This window comes from Oryctolagus cuniculus, chromosome X (assembly GCF_051225735.1).
Source record: "Oryctolagus cuniculus isolate XC-2025 breed Fujian yellow rabbit chromosome X, ASM5122573v1, whole genome shotgun sequence".
NCBI lineage: Eukaryota > Metazoa > Chordata > Mammalia > Lagomorpha > Leporidae > Oryctolagus > Oryctolagus cuniculus.
Genome location: NC_142888.1, coordinates 129,549,665 through 129,556,834, shown reverse-complemented (window position 1 = coordinate 129,556,834; position 7,170 = coordinate 129,549,665). Strand labels below are relative to the sequence as shown.

Below are 7,170 nucleotides of genomic sequence, written 5' to 3'. Positions count from 1 at the left end.
ACAGCCAGTTAAGTCCTATCACTTGGGATTCTTTTGTCCCATATTGGAGTACCTGGTTCAAGTACTGGTTAGACAACCACACTTCTGATCCAGCTTCTTGCTAATGCACCTAGAAGAGTCTGGGAGGCTGCTGATGGTAGCCCAAGTACTTAGGTTCCTGCCACTCATGTGGGAGACCTGCATGGAGTTCCAGGCTCCTGGCTTCAGCCTTGCCTAGCCCCGGCTGTTGGTCAACCGACAAGTGGAAAGTTTTCTTTGTCTGTGTGTGTGTGTGTCCTTCTTCGTGTCACTCTGTCTTTCAAATATATAAACTTTGTTTTTTAAAAAAGAGATTAGGACACACATACACACACACACATCACATGGAGAGCTAAATATCTGCAAGCCAAGCAGAGAGGCCTCAAAAGACACCAAACCTGTCAATATTAGGATCTTGGACTTCTAGTCCCCAAATTATGAAAAAAGACACATTTCTGTGATTTAAGACATCCATTCAGTAGTATTGTGCCATGACAACCCTAGCAAACTAACACAATGTGGCTATTATGCTGTGATTTTAATTTGCCTTTATTGAGTGTGAGCATTATAGATGACTTGGGCTTCACCCTCCATGAAATGCTCTGGAATGTCATTTGCCCATTTGTTGTCATTGTCACTGTTGGATTATTTGCTTTTTCCTTGTTAGTTTTTCTACCATATTTTTTTTTTAAAGATTTCACTTATTTATTTGAGAGGTAGTGTTACAAACAGTGAGAGGGAGAGACAGGGAGAGAGGTCTCCCATCTGCTGGTTCACTCCCCAAATGGCCACAACAGCCACAACTGCACCAATCCAAAGCCAGGAGCCAGGAGCTTCTTGTAGGTCTCCCATGTGGGTGCAGGGGCTCAAGTGCCTGGGCCATCTTCTACTGTTTTCCCAGGCCACAGCAGAGACCTGATTGGAAGAAGAGCAGCTGGGATTATAACTGGCACTCATATGGCATGCCGGTGCTGCAGGTGGAGGATGAACCTACTGCACCACAGCGCTGGCCCCACCATCTTTCTTTATATATCCTAGACTTTAATTATATGGCAATGCATGTATTACAAACTATATCTTCTCCAATGTGTGGCTTGTCTTTTCACTCTCTTGATTCTTCACCTTCTTCACTGCTCCATGCTAAAATACCTTGTGTTTTTTAAATTTTAATAACAATACTTATGCTGGAACCCACTGAAAATACAAGAACTAAAGCATTAGTGATAATTTAAATTCATCTATGGCTTTATCATCTATTCGATCTCTCTACCATTCATTTCCTCAAAATAATAATAGCAGCTAATGCTTCTATAGCTGTCAATTATGCCAGGCAATGCTTTACGTGCTTTGTGTGTTTCAACTCATTTAAGCCTTACCATAACTCTGTGAGTTACCTATGCTATACACACAAGGCCACTGAAGAACAGATAAGTCAAGTAACTTACCAAGGTCACAGAAGCATTCAGTGACAAAGTCAAAATTGGAACCCAATCCGTCTCCTCGTTAACCATTTGACTACATTCTGTGTTTTTCATTTAATTGCTTCTAAAAACTTTTCCTTACTTATTTATGTATGCCTTAGTCATATACTCTTTAATCTTGCTTAGTTTATTAACTTTATTAGAAAAGCACTATGCCATATGCCATCCCAGGAGACAACATATGGAGTTACTCTAATGAACAGAAGTTCTTAATAGTAGCCTACATTAAAATATCAGTCTTTTGCCTTGTGGTTTATGCTTTTGTGGTCTTGTTTGTTTAAGACATCTTTCCTCAATCCAAAGCTAGAAATATATGGCCATGTATTATCTTCTATAAAAGCTCTAACTTTGTCTTTCACTTTTGTGCTTTTAAATTTTCTTTTATTTTGAAGTAGTTTTAGATTCACAAAAATTGGGGGGAAAAGATCATACTGTATACTGCACCCAGCTTCCATGACTGCGATTCACCTAGAGTATAGTGATCAAAACTGGAAAATGGGCCCAGAGCCCGAGAGGGAAGACCCTGGCGGCGGCCGCCTGACACTCGGCGCCTCCTGCCGTGCTCGGGGGCAGCATGTCCGAGGCTGGCGGGGCCGGGCCGGGCGGCTGCGGGCCGGGGGCCGGGCCCGGGGCGCTGCCCCCGCAGCCCCCAGCGCCGCCGCCGCCGCCGCCGCCGCCGCCGCCCGCGCCCCCGCAGGGCTTCTCCTGCGGTCCGGCGACGGCTGTGGCTGCGGCGGGCACGGCCGAAGGACCGGGAGGCGGTGGCTCGGCCCGGATCGCCGTGAAGAAGGCGCAGCTGCGCTCGGCTCCGCGGGCCAAGAAACTGGAGAAACTCGGAGTGTACTCCGCTTGCAAGGCTGAGGAGTCCTGTAAATGTAATGGCTGGAAAAACCCCAACCCCTCTCCTACTCCCCCCAGAGCCGATCTGCAGCAAATAATCGTCAGTCTAACGGAATCCTGTCGGAGTTGTAGCCATGCCCTAGCTGCTCATGTTTCCCACCTGGAGAATGTGTCAGAGGAAGAAATGAACAGACTCCTGGGAATAGTGTTGGATGTGGAGTATCTCTTTACTTGTGTCCACAAGGAGGAAGATGCAGATACCAAGCAAGTTTACTTCTACCTATTTAAGCTCCTGAGAAAGTCTATTTTACAAAGAGGAAAGCCTGTGGTTGAAGGCTCCTTGGAGAAGAAACCCCCATTTGAAAAGCCTAGTATTGAGCAGGGCGTGAATAACTTTGTACAGTACAAATTTAGTCACCTGCCATCAAAAGAAAGGCAAACAATAGTCGAGTTGGCCAAAATGTTCCTAAACCGCATCAACTATTGGCATCTGGAGGCACCATCTCAACGAAGACTGCGCTCTCCCAATGACGATATTTCTGGATACAAAGAGAACTACACAAGGTGGCTGTGTTACTGCAATGTGCCACAGTTCTGTGACAGTCTACCTCGGTATGAAACCACCCAGGTGTTCGGGAGAACGTTGCTTCGCTCAGTCTTCACCGTTATGAGGAGACAACTCCTGGAACAAGCAAGACAGGAAAAAGACAAACTGCCTCTCGAGAAACGAACTCTGATCCTCACTCATTTCCCAAAATTTCTATCCATGTTAGAAGAAGAAGTTTATAGTCAAAACTCTCCCATCTGGGATCAGGATTTTCTCTCAGCCTCTTCCAGAATCAGCCAACTAGGAATCCAAACAGGCGAAAAGAGGAAAATGTTCTGGAGGAGGCCAAGAAACCCCGAGTCATGGGGGATATTCCAATGGAATTAATCCATGAGGTGATGTCCACCATCACAGACCCTGCAGCAACGCTCGGACCAGAGACCAATTTTCTGTCAGCCCATTCAGCAAGGGATGAGGCAGCAAAGCTGGAAGAGCGCAGGGGTGTGATTGATTTTCACGTGGTTGGCAATTCCCTGAACCAAAAACCGAACAAGAGGATCCTGATGTGGCTGGTCGGCCTGCAGAATGTGTTCTCCCATCAGCTGCCCCGAATGCCAAAAGAGTATATCACGCGGCTCGTCTTTGACCGGAAACACAAAACCCTCGCTTTAATTAAAGATGGCCGTGTTATTGGTGGTATATGTTTCCGTATGTTCCCATCCCAAGGATTCACAGAGATTGTTTTCTGTGCTGTAACTTCAAATGAACAAGTCAAGGGCTATGGAACACATCTGATGAATCATTTGAAAGAATATCATATAAAACATGACATCCTGAACTTTCTCACATATGCAGATGAATATGCAATTGGGTACTTTAAGAAACAGGGTTTCTCCAAAGAAATTAAAATACCTAAAGCCAAATATGTTGGCTACATTAAGGATTATGAAGGAGCCACTTTAATGGGATGTGAGCTAAATCCTCGGATCCCATATACAGAATTTTCTGTGATCATTAAAAAGCAGAAAGAGATAATTAAAAAGCTGATAGAAAGAAAACAGGCCCAGATTCGGAAAGTTTACCCCGGACTTTCATGTTTTAAAGATGGAGTTCGACAAATTCCTATAGAAAGCATTCCTGGAATTAGAGAGACAGGCTGGAAACCAAGTGGAAAGGAGAAAAGTAAGGAGCCCAAAGACCCTGACCAGCTTTACAGCACGCTGAAGAGCATCCTTCAGCAGGTGAAGATCTGAAAACCATGAGTGAACGCCTCAAGAATAGGTACTACGTATCTAAGAAATTATTCATGGCAGACTTACAACGAGTCTTTACCAATTGCAAAGAATACAACCCCCCTGAGAGTGAATACTACAAATGTGCCAATATCCTGGAGAAATTCTTCTTCAGTAAAATTAAGGAAGCTGGATTAATTGACAAGTGATGTTCCCCCCCTGCTGCTTAGAGATTCATCAAGCAGTGTGCCTAATGCAAGGTGGTTTAGTTGTACAAAGAATTGGACAAAATATGTCGAAGAGACTTGTAATAATTAGCACTTTTGAAAAACAAACAAAAAACCTCCTTTTAGCTTTTCAGATATGTATATAAATTGACATAGAGCATTTTTATTTTATGGAATAGATTTTAATCTATCTAGTACTATTAATGTAAATTTTCTATGGCATGTCCATTAGACAACTATTACAAGATAAATGGTCAGGGGTTTCCTCAAAACCTGTATGTGAGGAAATTGCACATTGTCTCAAGATTTGGGGGATTCTAGAAAATTTCAGACCATGAATGTTTCCATGTTTTTCTAATGGAATGTGAGAATTTATTTTTATTTTATTCTGAAGGACTTTTAAGGAAGGGATACGTGATTTTAAAAAACCCATAAAAGGTGAAATACATTTGAAGTCTCATTGTAGACTTTACATATATATTTTTAAAACACTCATCTAAATGAGGTGCTTTGAGCAGTTCTGAAAAATGCAGCTCTACAAAAGCAACTGCTTTGATTTCTAAGGAAGAAATTTTAAATAATGCGACATTTTATAAGCATCTGGAGTTTTGATAATTCTGTCTACCTACAACAAACTTGTGTGTTCATAACCACTATTTTAATAATTGTTTTCTCTACATAAATGTTTAATATAGTATTTGACTTTGCTTATGCAGGCCATAAGTTCCAAAAGGTAATTTCCCAGGCCACAAAGGCGTAAATTTGAAAACACTTAAGATTTAATCCACATATTTTAATAGGAAAAAAGTTTATAGTTTACACATATATCAATATGGTGAATCCTTTTCTAAAATAAGGATTTATTTATTTGGTATACACAGCACCATTTATAAAGTATACATGAGGATTTTTCATTTTTCATCTCCCGATATTATTTGTTGTCAGTGGTGAATTAAATTCCAACCAAGGTTTTCTGTCAGTATTTTAATACCTATATTGCTATATAGGTCTAAGGTCACATCCCACTAAAATCCATTATACAACCAACCTTATTAACCTGTCTTCGATTTATTTCCTAATTACACTACAAAGAAAAGTGGGACTTCTGCCATCCCAAGTCTGGGAAAATCAACTAATATACAACCGTAGAAATGAAGGCCATCCTGGTGGTCTTGACACTAATTTTTATGATGCAAATTTATAAACTCGTTTTTGTAAAGGATGGAATTTTAAAAGTGTATTTATCTTGATTTTTCTATCAGCATAAATAAATTAAAATGATCAGTAACAGTCATTAAAAACCATTGCCAGTGACAGTCTGTGTGAAGGGAAAAACCTTGCAAATGGCTATTAAGTTGAAAGTGTTGTTTTTGATACAAATGAGATATTCAGAATGCTCACATGGAAAAATGCCTCATCTTTTTTAAGTATAAGAAACTACCTTCAGTGGTGTCTAGATTTCTATGAAGAATGATGATACAGCTTGGATTAAGTTATTTTGGACTGGTTTTAACAGTGCTTTGTATCAGATCTGCCAAAGCATCTGTCCAGCTTGGTATCCTGTGAAAGTTTGTTATTTTCTTGGTAGACATTCTTATAGAGTATTGTCTTTAAAATGAGATCGTCTCTTCTATATTGAAAGCATTTTTATGTTTTCTAATTTAAAAATTAATATTTTCTTATAGATATTGTGCAATAAAGCTGAAGTAGAATGTGTGGTTTTGCAAATGCTTTAACAGCTGATAAAATTTTACATTTGTAAAATTAATATATTGTACTGGTACAAAATAGTTTTAAATTATATTTTAAAAAGCTAAAAAAAAAACTGGAAAATGACATTGGTGTGGTACTATTACCTTTAGATGTTACTCAGATTTCACTAGTTTTACATACAGATTTTTCTTTAAATGAGTTTGCTTCTTTATTTGAAAGTCAGTGTTAGAGAGAGAGAGAGAGAGAGAGACATCTTCCATCTGCTAGTTCATGCCCCAGATGGCCATAACAACCAGAGCTGGGCCAGACTGAAGCAAGGATCCAGGAGTTTCCTCCAGGTCTCCCATATGGATAGCAGCAGTCCAAGCACTTGGGCCAACCTCTGCTGTTTTTCCTAGGCCATTAATAGGGAGCTAGATGAGAAGTGGAGCAGCCTGGTTACAAACTGGCACCCATGTAGGATGCTAGCATTGCAGGTGGCAGCTTTACCCACTATGCCACAATGCCAGCCCCATATACAGACTTTTTCATTTGGGTGTACAGTTCTGTGAAATTTGACCCCACCTCAATCAGCATCCTCTCTTGTCCTACCTTGCCCTCACCTCTAACTTCTGACAGTCACTGACATCATCTCCGTCATTATTGTTTTATTACATTGAGAATGTAATATAATACAATGATACCATATGTAATCTTTAACACTGACTTTTTTCCTTAACATAATTCCACTGAAATCCACCCAATTGTTGCATACATAAATAGCTTGTAACTTTTGTCAGCAAGTAGTATTTCACTGTACGGATGTACCACATTCTCTTTATCAGCATTTGTGCTGGTTCCAGCTTTTGACTATCATAACTAAAGCTATTCTGAGCACTCATGTGCAGGTTTGTGTGTGAATAAAATGTTCATTTCTTGGGGATAAATAAATAGCCTTTAATACACACAGGTTTCATTTTTGTATATGGTGAGAGGTAGAGATCCCATTTCATTTTTTCAATATACTTTATCAGTTGTTTTATTCCCATTTTAAAAGTAGTCCATTCCTCACCCTCCACCCCACTAGTCCAGTGATCTACAAAGATAGATATGATACCTGGTAAGGTTAGGCC

The 7,170-nt window shown here is 40.4% G+C and overlaps 1 pseudogene across 1 annotated transcript; it reads left to right on the top strand.

Annotated features, from left to right (window-relative positions):
• The first annotated feature begins 2,004 nt into the window (after window positions 1-2,004).
• On the top strand, window positions 2,005-4,526 carry LOC100353065 (histone acetyltransferase KAT2B pseudogene; annotated as a pseudogene). The gene has a single exon (XR_016228257.1). The product of XR_016228257.1 is annotated as a histone acetyltransferase KAT2B pseudogene (transcript).
• The last annotated feature ends 2,644 nt before the right edge of the window (window positions 4,527-7,170 follow it).